Source organism: Falco punctatus (genome assembly GCF_963210335.1).
Source record: "Falco punctatus genome assembly, chromosome: 6".
NCBI classification, from domain to species: Eukaryota; Metazoa; Chordata; class Aves; order Falconiformes; family Falconidae; genus Falco; species Falco punctatus.
The window spans coordinates 29450553-29465792 of record NC_137585.1 but is presented as its reverse complement, the minus strand read 5'-3'; the positions used below and the strand labels follow the sequence as shown (position 1 = coordinate 29465792).

At 40.2% G+C, this 15240-nt stretch overlaps 1 protein-coding gene across 4 annotated transcripts in view; it reads left to right on the top strand.

Annotated features, from left to right (window-relative positions):
- KIAA1549 overlaps positions 1-15240 on the top strand; it is a 172476-nt gene that overhangs the window by 20754 nt on the left and 136482 nt on the right. The gene's annotated exons all lie outside the window — the stretch shown is intronic.

Genomic DNA, 15240 nt, shown 5'->3' with positions numbered 1-15240 from the left:
AGCCCTGTCCCGGCCCTCTCGGGGGACCCGGTGCTTCGGGCGTGTGGGATGTCCCGTGCGAGCTGTGGTCCCAGCGCCCGCTCCCCTCCCCGGGGTGCCCGAGGCGCTTGGGGGTGCCGCCTGTCGGGCCGTGGTGGTGGCATCTGCGGGGTGCAGGACAGCCGGGTCCTCTTTCGCCTTTCAAGTTGGGGGAGCATCATAGCCCCTCGGAAGGTTCAGTGCTGCTTTCCAAGCACAGCCGTGGCATGACCTGTGCGTGGAGGGAGCTGCTCCGGCTTCAGGGGTTGGTGCAGTCAGTAGGTGTTTCAAAAGAACCAGTAATCGGTGACCCCCTTTTTTTCTCTTCTTTTCTCTAGTGGCTCTAGACATCAAAATTGGTCTGTAGTTAAGCAGACAGTTTAATCACAAAGGTGTCTATTTGATTCTGCTCCCCCATAGCTTCTTGGTTCATCTTGTAATACTTTTTCTACAAAAATGCAACAGCTACCATTTTATAGAAAGGGACAGTTTTGTTGTGACTATAGGTTTTCTTTTTGGTAGATAACAGGTGTAAAGTAATGCAGTTTTTATCAACATCAGGAAGTTGTTGATAAGTGGTAAGAACCTGCGTTAATCTGTTTCGTGAAGTGGACCAAGTAGTGTTGATTCTGTTATTTAAACAGGAGAACTGTGGTGATTGTTGCTGGGAGCTTAAGAAGCCTTGATGTTACAAAACATGCTTATCTTTTAAATAATACTTTATTTCCACTCCAGAAACTAGTTTGTGGTTTGGTGGTGACTGGTTAGCTTTTCGGGGAAGTTACGCTCTGCTCCAGCTCCCTTTGTAGCCAACAAGAGATGGGTTTCCAGCCTATGTATAAGTTAATAACTTCTAGTAAGCTTCAGAGATTCTTCTTCTTAAACACAACAGGCTTTGCATATAAATAGGAGAAAACAAAGCAGTAGGTTTGTAAGTTGGAGATCTGCTTCAGGTTTTTGACCCTTTGAGGTTAATAGAATAGCTGGCTCTTTCTAGATTTTCATAGTAAGTCAGTAAAGGCTTTCATGTAATTGTATGTCTGATACTTAGTAGTTCTTAATTAAACATTGCTGTGAATTTTGTAAGCTTTTGTGTGATTTCTGTGCATTCTTGTATAACTTAAAAACAGCAGTAGAAGTATTATGTAACTTAGGCAGTGTTTGGGCTGCTGGAAGAGAGCACTTAAGAGACAACAGATCTTGCCCAAAGCAATGCTTTCCTGCTCAGTCTAAGGCAGGAGCCTTCCAGCTGTTTTAATTTGGGAGTCCTCTACATTTTGTCTTTCCACTGGGCATGTGAATCATGTACAATGAACTTTAGCATACTAAGAGCAGACTTGCTCTTCAGAAGATGCTCTTCTTAGACCTCTCAGAAATGGTCCATTGATCGCAGAGATTTAAAGACTGCAGGTTGCACAGAACAAAATTACATTCCTCTTCAGTTAAGGTGAAATGCTTTATTAAAAAGCATGTCAGGAATCAAATTTCTCGGTCTTGGGGCCCATAAGTTTAAAAAAAAATTAGGACACAGCCTTTATCCTAGTATTTTCTTTAGCCTTGAAATGTTTTGAATCTCCAATGGGTAGTGTGGAACAGAAGAGATGTGTACTGGTCATATGCAGTAGGCTTGGATGACATCCACTTAATTGCTCAACAGATTTACAGCTCCCTGAGTATCTGTCCTGGGTGCAAGTCACTTGCTTTTCAGTGCCATTTGGTCTTGACCAGTTTAGGAATAGCAAGAGCGTACAGTAACTGTGGAACGGCTGTTAGAGCTACTTGCTTGCAGTTGAAATAGCAAAGTGGATGTCAGTACTTAAGAAAATTGAGTAGTAAATCAACGTGGGTTTTGGAATGCTTGATCCAGATCCCACTGAAGTCACATGTTGCTGAATCAGGGCTTCATCTTCCACAATTAAGCAGATGCTGAACTCTTAGTATGTGGATAGGCTACTAGTGTGCTAAAGGTAAGTATGTGTTTGAGCACCTCTGTGGACTAGGGCTTTGGTCCGTCTTCATGAATATCTTACTGCTCAGCCCAGGCTGTGTTTCTGCTTTGGCTTCCTTGCACAATCTGTGCAACTCCTGCGCTCACAATCAGGAGGATTTATCTTGCTGTGCTGTTTTCGTGGGAGAGGAGAGCATTGTGCCGGACTTGGGAGGAGTCTGTAGTGAATCTCCTCAGACTCAAGGACGGAAGACAAGTTGTGGAGGTCAGGCAAGGAATCAGATGTAGCTGCCTTATGGACAGTTGCAGGATATTGTTTATTCAACTTAATTGCGTGAGCGTGTTGCAGACACTTGAGTTGGCATCGTGTCTCTTGTGGCCAGTTCAGCTTGTCAAGCTTGCTTCCAGTTCATTTCCACAGAAGACCCATATGCTTGAAGGATTCCATTTAAGACTGCTTTCTATGCTGTGCTTGCTTTATTTATGTCAGCCTCATGTCTACAAGCTACAGTTCTAGTCTTGCCAGAGGAAATGTGCTGTTTGTTTGCATGCTCTTTCAAGAAGTTAGAATGCTAAACAAGCTAGTGGACAGTGCAGCTTTTGGTTCAGTTGTGTCTGTTTTGTGGGTGACATTTGTTTTCTGTGAAGCAACGTCTTAGATTTCTCAGGGCTGGGACTTGAAATATAGCATGCCTTTAACAAAGTAGGCTTTAACAGCTTTGACCTACCTTGGGTAATAGGTGTCAGGCACTGGACACATTAAAGAGCAGTGATTCTTGCAGCAGTACAAATCTTTTCCAAGAGGTCTTGCAAAGCTGATGATTGTGGTAAATGGCAGGCTCTGACAACCCAGTTCTCAGATCAGAAATGTGTGAGTTGCTTGGGAGAGAGGTGAAGCAGAATAGACTTCTTAATAATACAGTCTCACTTCAGCTGTGGGAGACATGGCTTTCCTTCATTTGAAAGTAAATCTGTTTGTGGCTGATGTCCTAAGCTACCAGTGAGCCTGCAGACTTGTCCATTGTGGTGTACAGTATGAATAACACTAATTGCATAAGAGTTATTGTGAATGATGTCCTAAACTACCAGTGAGTCTCCAGCCTGGTCCATTGTGACATACAGTATGAATAACACTAATTGTGTAAGAATTATTATGGATGATGTCCTTAACTACTAGTGTGTCTCCAGCCTGGCCCGTTGTGGCACACAGCATGAATAACACTGGTTGCATAAGAGTTATTAAATCGTGTGTTGTGGGAACCTATGTGTAAGTAAAAAGCCATAAGGAAATAGCACAAGTTATCTTTTAAATTTTGTGTTGGAACCCCAAAGTTGAGTCAAATGGTACACTAAATGAACAATGCAGACTTACTTTCTTTTTTGGCTCATGTGTAAGAACCACATTTTCATGCGGTCCTCATCAGTGTGGCCAGTTTTCAGTCTGGAGTTAAATGATATGATGTCTCTTTTTATTCCTATAAAAGTCATATATTTCCATGCTTTTCCTTAGTGGTTGTTAAACACACATGAGCTCAATAACAAATTTGATTGACACTCCCTATATGTGCTGTGTTTTCAGCTCTTGATGTTATTGGAGACAGCTGTTTTGGAAGACTAAGCAAAAATCTTCCATAAGAGCAGTGGATTAATGGTGTCTTCTTCCTAATGCATGAGATGGGGAGGGGGTACAACTGACTATCAGTGCTCACATCATTGATTACATCAATGTAATTAATTGCATGTAAAATGCACAGAATAAATACTGGAAAAGGGTAGACTGCTCTGATTGTGCTAGCTCTTACTAAAGATGTAACATGTTATAAGATGCTGTAAGAAATATTACTGCTTTGCAGTGGACTTGAGAATAAACTATTTATTAAAATTCTATAAATTGTGCATTTTGCTGTGGGCTGAAGCTTTTTTCTTTGCAAAATGCAAAATTGAAAGAGTTCAGCTTAATTCTGATGAGGCAAGAGGAAAACAATGGTTTCTGCTTTGAGTTCTGCCAGCTCCTTTTCTGAACAACTTTAATACCCTTATGCTTCGGAGCATGCAGTTAAACTTTGGCAGATTGCATCTGCTCTGAAGAGGATGTTTTCTCCACTGCTGCTTTGAAAGTTAATTTTTTTCAAAAGCTTGTAACAACTTGAATTTGGGCACCCATGGCTGTGATAGAGGTGGTGCATTGTTCTGTCTGCTAAGACATTGATATAGCCTGTTCTTGTGGAATGCACCTACCTGTTAACACTTACCAGGGGCTGTATGTGCCACAGGGCAGACACACTAAGCATGCCTCCCATGGCCCAAAATGATGTGTGAAATACAGGGGATCAGACTTGCCTGTGAAAGTCTGTCTAAACTGCTCCAGAAGTGGGACTGGGTTGAGCTTTAGGACTAAAACCTGGCACCTGCCTGCCTTGTGTTTAAGGATCTCTCTGTGCTATGTAGTGGAGTGCTTTGCTTTCTTTAGGGGAACTGGCATCTGCAGTGTGGTGTGATGGTACTTGATTGCAGTAGGTCCAAGAGGGAAAATGGAGAGAAGGCTTTTAGAAGGAGCCAGTGTGGGGCAGTGATTTAGTTAAGCAGCAGGAGTAAGAGAAGGGTCTGTGATCTTTTCTGGTCACCGTTTTTGTCGTAGATGAGATGTGTGAGGAAACCTGGAAGTTGTAGGAAAGGAAGAGACACATGGATTGCGATAGGGTTTATGAGATGAAAGTAACTGGGCTGGCAGGGCATGAGGACTAGGAGGCAAGACGTTAGGTCAGGAGTGGGAAATAGATCTGTGGAGGAGGGAAACTGCAATGCAGAAATTGATCCTAGAAAAAATAAGCAGTGCAGCCTGGTAGTAGGGTAAGCACACTGGGAAATGAAGGCGGACTTGGTTTAAAAATGGAAAATAAACCTCCAAAAAATAGTTTTGAAAGGAAGAGTCAGAAGTAGGGAAGATAAGGGACTGGGACAAGACTGGAAGAGATGTAGCTGAAAGCACTGAGCTTGGAATTTAGGAACAGGGAAGTCCTTGCCTGCTGTTCCGGGATTCTTTCTCCAGAATTTGGCACAGAATCTAGGGCTTCAGAGCGTTGGCCCTTTTCTCCTCTCAGCCAGGAGCATGATAATCTGCTGCTACTTCTCTTTGAACATTTCGTGAATGTGCATGTTTCAGCCTTGTAACAGAAGTGTTTTTTAGAGTTTGTTTTAAAAACTGGGGAATTTCTTCCACAGACGTTCCAGTGGCATATGAAGACTGCAGAGGCAAAAATCCACAAGCTGGAAATACTGACATTACAGTAATATGTATAATTTTAATCTACTTCTGTGCCTGTAAGTTATGGTACAGCTATACACACTTTGTGATCATGTGAATAATATATATGTAGATAGTATTTACAGCTATATAGGTACCTGTACCTAAATATCTGTACTTACACATACCTACATGCAGACAGGATCTTCATGGCATTCATGTACATAAATGATCTTGCGCTGTGGAGAAACGGGTGTTGGATAGCAAATGAAGTTATCTATAGGACTCTTGCTCCTTTTGAGCAGATGTTTTAAGGTGTGAAGTGAATGAGGTGAGGGACAGGGAAGTTTGAATAAAGATTTTGCTGTTAATGTAATTAAATGCTGACCTAGACAATTGAATTGTGTTGCTATTGCAGAATTTCAGTGATGTGAATTGCTTAAACCAAGCTTCCCACAGGTGGTCACTAGCTGTGTGTTCCTCATTTATTGGACGTGAGACCTCTGGGATCTGTCGCAGAAATGCTGAGTGCTTGCAGCTGCCAGAAGTCAAGGGGAGCTGTTCTTGAATAGATGTTGTGTCTGTAATTCTAAATACTCATTAATTTTGTTTCACACACAATAATGTTTCAAATTAGGCACTTAGAATTTGATTTTGTTTCTTAGTTTCACCATCTGTAAAATGTAATTTCTTAGATGTAATTCCTTGTTTGATTTTCAAAATAGTATGAAATGTTCAGATGCACTAAGTGAGCACAAAAGAAAAGTTCATTTGAAAGTCAGACTTTTGTCTTTAGAACAGTAAAGATTCAGTGGATGATAAGCCAGTTTACTGAACCTGAATCCACAGAATGGAAGTATAAGAAATAAACTGTGTAAGCAAATAAAAAATAACAGGTGGTGGTGTAATGGTGTGCATTTACATTATTAGGACTTTAGTGAGATTTAGCTAGCCTTATAGATGGGAAAATGTAGTATACTGTGTCAAAGTGTAGTAGGATTTAGTTTTATTTTTTTTTTAAATCAAATTTTCATAACAAGAACTCATATTTGTGGTTGTTGATGTTTGTTGCTTGCTTTTCAATTTTAGCAGTTTCAGCCTACAACCCCTACCTGCTTGTTCTTCCTGTACAAACTGTTTTCTAGTCCTTTTAGTCCTCTTCCATCCTCTCCTTTGATTTAGAGAGGCTTCTCTTCTAATTAATTCACTGTATAGAATTGGCTTTAGCCATCTGGTCAAGACAGCGTGTCTGGTTTTGTGGTTTGAAATAGAGGTAAGATGCTAAAATTCACCAGCAAGTAAGGGGAGGAGGAGGAGGGAAGAATGCTGGAAACAGTAAAAGAAGGGTCAGAATATCCCTTTCAGTAAGGAACGTGCACGATGGTATCATACTGATGGGGCTGAAGACCTGTACAGCCATAGGGGTGGGGAATAGGCAGTGCAACAGTGCTGTGAAGAAGGATCTGGTATTCATCATGGATCACAAACAGTGTGGTTCAACAGGATCATGGGTAGTGCTGGATCTCATGAATACATAGGGTATGGTCTTTGGCATATCCTGTGTGGTAACTCATTCATTCTCTTTAGTGGCAGAAGAGAGCTCCAGCTGGAATGCTGTCTAGTATGGGACCTTGCCCTCTAAGGAAGAGACAGGCTACTGGAGACACTTCAGATCACAGAAATAGTGGGGTTGCCTAATCTAGAACAAAACCCCAGGTGTACAGGACTTTATTCAGACATAAAAAGGATAAACACTAAGAGTAGGGTAATAAAGAGTTTTTTATGTTGAATAAGAAAAGAAGTAAAAGACTTGAATCACAGTGAATGAGACAGGTTTTCTGAGTGCTGAACAGTGGGGATAGGTAATGAAACCCCGAAATGCATGGTTTGGGGCAATGATATAATCTGTCACTGGAGTTGTAAGAACAGCTTGTGTAATGATCTAACAGCAGTGGATTGCAGCAGTGATTCCTCAGTGGTGTAAAAAGAAGGGAGTAGATGTCCTCCTGAAATATTTTGCAATTCTGTTTTTGTGAGATTCTAAAAATAAATCAGAACTTTGTTGAGCTGTTCAAGTGAAGAAGCAATCTGTGATTATATAGTTAAAAACTGTCAAAATGTTTATGCAGTGAAAAGTTGAATTGGGTATTTCATAGGTAGCTTTAGTAATGATAACTCCTATATTTTGAATGATTAATTTTTAGGCTCAACAGTTTTGTAAGGTTTCACAGAATATTTTGTAATCCTTGTTATAGTGACTTTATCCTTAGCAATTGCAGACAGGAGGAACACACTAGTTTTTCAAGTTAAGTCTTTGTGCAAGTTCAGTTTCTTAAGCATTTTATAATACTCCATAGATTATCACTGAGAGGATAGGTGCAAGTAAATGTGATTCTGCATGTCTTACCTTCATTCATCAACTGAGTTGTTAGCATTTGTATATCTAACAGGTGAGATGGAAAGAGGCAGTATTAGCGCTCAACACTTTTTGCTCATGCTATTTCTGTGAAATGTATACATGAGCAAGCTGGGAACTTTTAAATCTTGGCACAGAATTTAGGATTAATGCTTGCTCTTAGTGAAGAGAGAGGTGGTGGAAGGAAGAGGGCATACATGATGCAGTATGATTGGGAGACTGAGCAAATAAATAGCACTAGACCAAGTTTTCAGTTGCCTGTATTGTATGTATTGCTGGTCAATGCAGCACATGGGCCGGGGGTCTGTGTCAAAGGGAGAATGCAAAGCTGCTGTTCCTCAATAGCTAAGAGACAGTGGGTGCCCTGCCTGCTGACTAGCAAGCGGCTGTTTGCTGACTGGAGAGGCAGCCACTGGGAGAGCTTCGTGGATGTCTCGGCCAGAGCTGTGTGCTTGCTGCCCTCCGCGCAGGTGCATGCGGTACTTCTCAGCTCTGCAGTAAGTGTGTCCTGACAAAGCTTTTCCAGACAGTTAGGACAGCAGGGAGCTGTCTTTGTGCCCTGCATCTGAAATCAGTTGGTATGGCAGGGTGAGAGAGTGGCAGGATAGAGGCTTTGGTGAGGATGATACTGAAATAAGGAACAGCAAAGGTTATGCTAGGGGCCGGGGTTACTGTAAGAGTGGGTGGAATTGGGAATATGGATTTGGGTATTGATGGTGGAAGGCTTAGCTGGGAAGTACTATGGTAAGAGGAGGGCTGCTTGGTACTGGTAAATTGGAGGTTTTCATGGCTCCCCAATATATTTGACTTGAGCATCCTTGCTTTAGAGCAGGGGTCCTCAAACTTTACAAACAGGGGGCTGGTGCGCGGATGAAGTGGCAGGCAGTCATCTGCGGCTGCTTGGTTTCCCCCCAACCCCTGGTGGGGGGGTTCTGTAAATACCGGGGGCTGGATTGATGACCCTGGGGGGCTGTATCTGGCCCGCGGGCCTTAGTTTGAGGACCCCTGCTTTAGAGCTTGCCTTAGAGCTATGCAGAAGAAACTGAGGCACTTCCATAGGGTGTTTTCTAAAGGAGTAGCTAGGTTCAGTAGAAAACTCCCAGGTGCCTGGTGGGATATATTTCAGAACTGTAAACACACCTGAAAATAAATGGTAACGTAGGATGGGTAGACAATACAGGTAAAGATATTTTGTCTTAAGTGTTATCAATACAGTCTATAGATTTTGCGTTCAGCCTATTTTTTCTTAATTCAAGCCATTTTGGATTGGATTTCCTATTGAATGTTTTCATCCTGAATAAGAAAATCAAACTGGTATGATTCCATAGATGAGAAGCATCTCCTTTTGTTTGTTCCCTGGCCAAATAGTACATGGAACTAGCTCATGGATACTCTCTAAGTAAAAGTTCTTTCCTCATTTAAAGGCAATGGGTTTATACTGCAGGGTGGTACAGGAAGTGTATATTCCCCTGTTGGGTGTGAACTTGATTAGATATTGAGCCTGTCTCACCTTTTTCTGTTGTCTGTAATTCTGTTTTAAGTAAATTCCACCTCTGTATGCCAATTGCAGCGAGCACTGCTCAACCACAAAGCCACAATGATATAGTTAAGCATTATTTGGAGACAAAGCTCCAAGCATTTATGTAGCAAACCCCTCTGGGCTAATATCAGGTTACTTTTTGGATGGAAGCAAGGCTGTTATCAGCCAGCTGGATTCTGATTAGGTAACTTCTCCAGTGGGTGTCTGTATTTAAAACTGGAGCTACTGCTGAATTGGGACTAACTTGCATGATATATTGGAATATAAATTGTATGTCACAAAATCCTGATCTAGAGCAGAAGTCTGGTTTGAAGATGTTTTTAATTAAAGCTGACAGTGACCTTACTTCCTGTCCTTACGCTGAAAGATGAAACAGATTTGGGCTTCCAGCCATTGACATTCAATTTTTAGAAGATGTAAATTGTTCCACTCTGAAAGAACAACAACAACAAAAAAAAGCGCTTTTCCTTTGTCTTTCCAGAGTGCATGTGTTTTTTATAGTAACTTGGTGGAAAAAAAAATGCATAAAAGCTTATCAACATAGTAATCAAAGTTTTGTCAAGAAATATTTTATCCAGTATTACTATAAGCAAGGAACTTCAGAAGAAATAAATTGTGTTACTGTGTTTACTTTGCTCCTGTGAGTAGTTAGTTTGCTACTTCTACTGAAGCCATGTTCTTAAATTGTCATAAGGATTAGGGTAGCTGAGGAATGTGAAATGAATGTAAATCCATTTTGCTGCTTTTTCAATTGACTGGATTCCAAGCAGACAGTGTCACTTGAAAGTATAATCTTCTTAAAATTCTGGGAGCATTAGAAACAAAACGAAAATAGTTTCTGTATTGGAGTATTAATTCTTAAATTCTGTAGTATTTACTGTGTGTAAAGTTTGTTAAGCACTGGTGAAGGTAGTTCTAGAAATCTTACAGGTTCTTTCAGATTTATTGAAACAACAGTCAAATCAGTTGTTTTTATGTATTTCTTGAATGAGCCAGAAGTATCATTAAAACATGCTACTGATGTGTGAGATTATGCTAACAGTTCACAATGGTTGTTGTATTTTATATTGGAAATAAGATGCCCTTGAAGAACAGAACGCAGCCTTATGTTGTCATGTATTTGGTACAAACATCCATGCCACTTAGGTAATTAAGATACTTCAGAAATATTCTGCAGTACCTTCCCTCATTCCTGAAGAGTATCAACCTTGGAGGTCACACCTAAAACTTCTTCTCTGTAAATATGATCTTAAATAGCTTTTAGATATTTTTAAAAGCAGAAAAATATATTAATTCTACATCTTCCACATGCAGGTGCAAGAGTTAATATGCTTTATGTAGACAAATATTTTGATTTGGGTGAATACTTCAATCTCCTACTTCATTTCTCATACATCGGAAGTTACATTTCTAATGAATTAGTGAACTTCGGTTTTTTGAAGACTTATTTTGAGCTTTGTTCCTTTTAGTTTTGAGCGAGTTGGAAAAAAATTAGAATTTTATCTGTAGAATGAAAGCAATGAATTAAAATGATAGCTGTTGGAATTCTTGTGTGTTTAAGATGGGTCCTTGTGGATGGAATTATTTGCAGGAGGACAGGTGAAAAGCACAGGTGTGTGTTAAATATAGTTTGTCATGGGCAGTCAAAGCAACCACTCAAAACAGCAGGTGTTTATGTGGAACATAAATACAAGCTCAGTCATGTAATACTGGTTTGTGCTCATAATGCATTAGTATATGTTGCTGTCCACCCACCTCTTCCCCCTTGGGAATTTTGATGATTGAAGAATGCGTAATGGGTTGAAGACTATCTGTTCAGGTTTGGTTGTAGAAACTCTCCCAAAGTTTATTTGGGACTTCTGCATCAAGTTCTGTTTCTGGTGTGCTCACCTAAGGGACTACATCATACAGTAACCTGATAGCTGTTTACCCTGGTAATTCTACAGCACCTTCCTGAAATGTTTTTTATTGTAATGTAAAGGAGCATGAACATAGTCTGTCAGCAGGGAAGTAGAATAGGGAGCTGTTGGAAGTTTAGGAAATGGGGGACCCAAAGGCTCACAGCTCTTCTTAGATTAGCTATCTAGAAGTAGCTATAACTTAGAGTATTTTTATTATGTTAACTTTCATACAGTTCATGTTGTCTAGAAACTTTGTAAGGTCATAAGCCTGTTGATGCTTCCTGAATTGCTGCTGCAGTGTAAGAGAGAGAGCATTACTGTGTCCTTTCTAACTTCTGGGACTGGATTCCTTGCTGCTTCAAATATGTTGAAGGTAAAACTGTTGACACAAGAATTTCATCCTGTGTTTGCAGGTCTAAAAAAACCTAGAGCTTTTGAATTGCAGCTCTGTTATCTCAAGCTGGGTGGAAAATACTGCAATAGCAGTTTTGTTTGAAGCCTATATATTTTAAAAGAATTTTTGCTTTTGTTTTTTTTTTCTGGATTTGCTTTCATGAAAGAATATCCAGACAGCTAAATGAAAGCCAATGGAATATGTTACTAACAATAGACGTCTTGTATGTCTCATAATTGAACTCCTGTTCATAGTCTTTTGGGAGAACAGGTTTGTGTTTCATCAGCATGCAGCATTTTTTGTCTTTGAGAAGTTGAAAAGAACATGGTAGGTATAATATTTTTTTATTAAACACTTAATGCAGAAATTGTTCGGTGGCTGTGTAATTGAGTTAGAGCAGCATCACTTGTGATGACGTAATAGTGTCTGACAGTCATATCAACAGCCTGTTTTCCATCCAAAAAATCATGCAGACCACCTTGTAGCATTCTCTGTTGGTCTTTATGGAAAATGGCACATTTCTAAATAATAATTATGCTTTGGTAAGTGGGCTGTTCATGAAGCAATTAATTTCTGTTTTAAACAAGTAAACCACCAGATTTTCCTCTGTTTATACATATTACAGCAGGCATTAAGTATATTGGATCTGAAGAGTCAAATGTAGTCTAAGCTTCGGAGCGCAGCTTTGTTGCATATCAATGTTTTATGTTGTTTGTCTGGAATGCTGAATTGTCACAATATATACCTATTCAAATAGAAGCACAAGACCAAGAAATTTGAATTAAAAAACATGGTAACAATGTGGTTTCTTTTATCCAGTATAGTAAATGTCAAATCCTTTTCCTTCTCTTTTTTCCTCTCTTGGAAGGAAGGCCTTTTATGGGGTTTGATTATTATTTTTTTTTTTTTTAAACAAATGTATCAATGTTTCCTTCTGTGCTTTCCCCAATGCTCCTCTTATTTCCCCCCATATATTCTACCTTCTTTGCTATGTCTTTATCTTGGAGTGAAAGTTGACGGAGTTCCACCTTACCTCCTACTGAAAACCAGAAAGAAAAATGACCCGATTCCAGCTTTTGTTGGTGTTGCACACTGTGTATTTCTTTCAAGCTCTTCACAAGGGAAGTAGAACTTGTTAGGCATGGGTGGTGGTTTTGGTGGGTTTTTTTTTTTTTGGGGGGGGGGAAGAAAGACTTGGAAAAAGGGGAGGGGTAAGAAAGCAGGAGTGCGGTCTTTTGCCAGGCATGAATGATTTTCTGTGAATTATGAAGCTGTGACTTAGTGTTATTCCATGCAGGGGAAAATCTAATTTAAGATATTTCTGTTACTTCTGTCTTAGCTTGTCACTGCTGCTCTTTGGATCGTTGTTGTATAGGCTGTATTTTTAAAAAGTACTTTATTGGGATATTTTTACTGTTTTGGGGTGGGACTTTTTATGTTTTCTCCTTTAAATGGCATAGTTCTTGAAACCCTGACTTGGAGCACAGCAATGCAAACAATTGCATCGGCACCTCCGGAGTGCAGAAATAAGTATCTGGGGATGTAAGGGAGTGGCAAGAACCTTTCAAAACACAGCTGCCGCTGACAGAATGGCACCACAGCTCTGTTTTACTCTGTAGTTAATTTGTTGAGGAGCAACTGGATTAGAACTTGCTTGATCTTAAATAGCTTCTACTATTGAGAACCTTCGTTTCAACAGTAACTCACTTCTCATTTGAACTCGATTACTTACCAGTAATTATGACTGTTGCTCTTTCAGGAAGTTGTATCTTCTGAAAGGAAAGTGATCTTCGTAATTTTAAGTAGTTCAACTCTGAGAGCGCACACTAAAGCCTTTTTATTTAAGAAATGATTCATATGAATGATTGAATTAAAATGTCTGCTTGGTTCTTAGTCATATTATACTTTGTATAAGAAGTTTAAGCTCCGTAATTTGTCTAGATAAAGAATTTTTACTTTTATAACTGGCTAGGTTAGAGAACTCATGTTCTTGCTATGCATTTTAGTAGGGCCCTACATCCTTACTTATATTGGATGCCCTCTGGTTTAGGACTGGCTTCAACAATTTCCCTAGCCTCAAAATTGTTTATCGTTCAGTCCCCACGCGAGTACTTCAGTTCCTTTCTTCCCAGTGTTTCTGCATACATTCTCCCTGCGTAGCCTCACAGGACCCAAAGCTTTGCCAACACGCTAGGCTTCCCTCCATCTGCATGCTTCCCTGTGCAGAAGCCACTGCTGCTTTCTAGTCCTGGAGGACTGGCTGGGGCACTGGCTAAACCAGTGTGACTGTTGCATTTTTGGCTCTCTTCTGTTTCTGTACACTATATTAAATAGAAAACCGCCTTGTAGTTAACATCTGTATTAATATGTGTGCAAATCGGGGCCTTAGTCTAACAAGCCATGCTTGTCTGTAAGGCAGCAAATGCATGCCTGCGTGTTCTGAAGTGAATAAATACATGTTTAGAGGTCTCAGAGGTCTTAACTTGGCAAGCTAGGTTGTCCAGGATCGTATGAAAAGCAAGGTAAGTTTTGGGAGTTAAAATTCGGGTGGCCCAGTATGAAATGGTAGATGTCTAGCACCTGACTGAAACTGGGTTATAAAGTATCTATGATATATCATGCTGTCTACCTACTGAAGAGTTGCTGCTTTAGATGTTTTCAGCATAGTTCAAGAGAGAGCAAGATTCCAGTTAGTGGGCTTCAGCATCAAATAGGTAGCGGAAATACTTGTTTTCTTGCCTGATTCATTATTACTGTGTGAGAGACAGGATTTGAAAACACTTTTGGTGCTGGAGACAAAATTTTTTGTAGTGTGTGCGCTCACCAATTCCAGCAGACTTTTGCAAAGTTTTATGAGTGTGAACTTGCTGGTGGCTGCTGCTGCTGGCATCTTTCCTGTGAGCAGAGGAGTTAATGGTGTGGGGTGTTGTGTTGCCTTCCGGAGCAGGAGGGGCAGCAGGGGTGTTGGCAAGCAGCATGGTGGCACGTCAGTTCTCAGCCCCTTCTGAGGGAAACTGGGCAGAGGCAAATTAATGTGGTTTACAGTAGAAAATGCAGGAGTCTTCCTGAATGTTGTGGTATTGTGGAGGGTTGGGAGCAGAAAAGAACACTGAAATATTTTGAAGGAAAATACAAGCCAGCATGTTTCTTATTACAGAGTAAGTTGGTGTATTTTTGGTTTTGTCTTGGCCTTTTTAAAGGCAAATGATACTGGACTCGGCATTTCATTCTTTCTTTCTTTGTTGGCGTAGTGATGGAACAGTGTCTTGGGGAGAGGAAGCCTCATCAGGGAGAAACTAATAAAAGTGAGTCATTTGAGGCTGTGCATATTGTAGGTCATTTTAGAGAGACTGTTTTTCTAGTCTTGTATGGAACTGGAAGTGTCACCCTTGTGGTTTCTTTAATTATGATTTAAGTATCACATGGATGTGAAGCATTAAAAATTCTAAAGCATCTCTGGGACTGAACTAAAAAAAAAAATCACTGTTGCAGTTCTCAGTGGTAGTTAAAATGGAGGATGATTTTTTTGCCAGAATAGGCTTTCATTGAAAAACAGACTTCCTGATATGTCCCTCCCTGCATAGTGGTGCAAAAGATTTAGACCTTTTGCTGTTTTGCATAGTTAGCTTGGATAACAAAATTTTGCACTGCTATTAAGAACTAATGCAGGAAAATTTTCCAGAAGTATGTATTTCAACATCTCAGTCATATTACACTTAATTCACAGTGATAATTTTCATAGGTTCTATTCAGTACTTATTTGAAGATAATAATAGGTG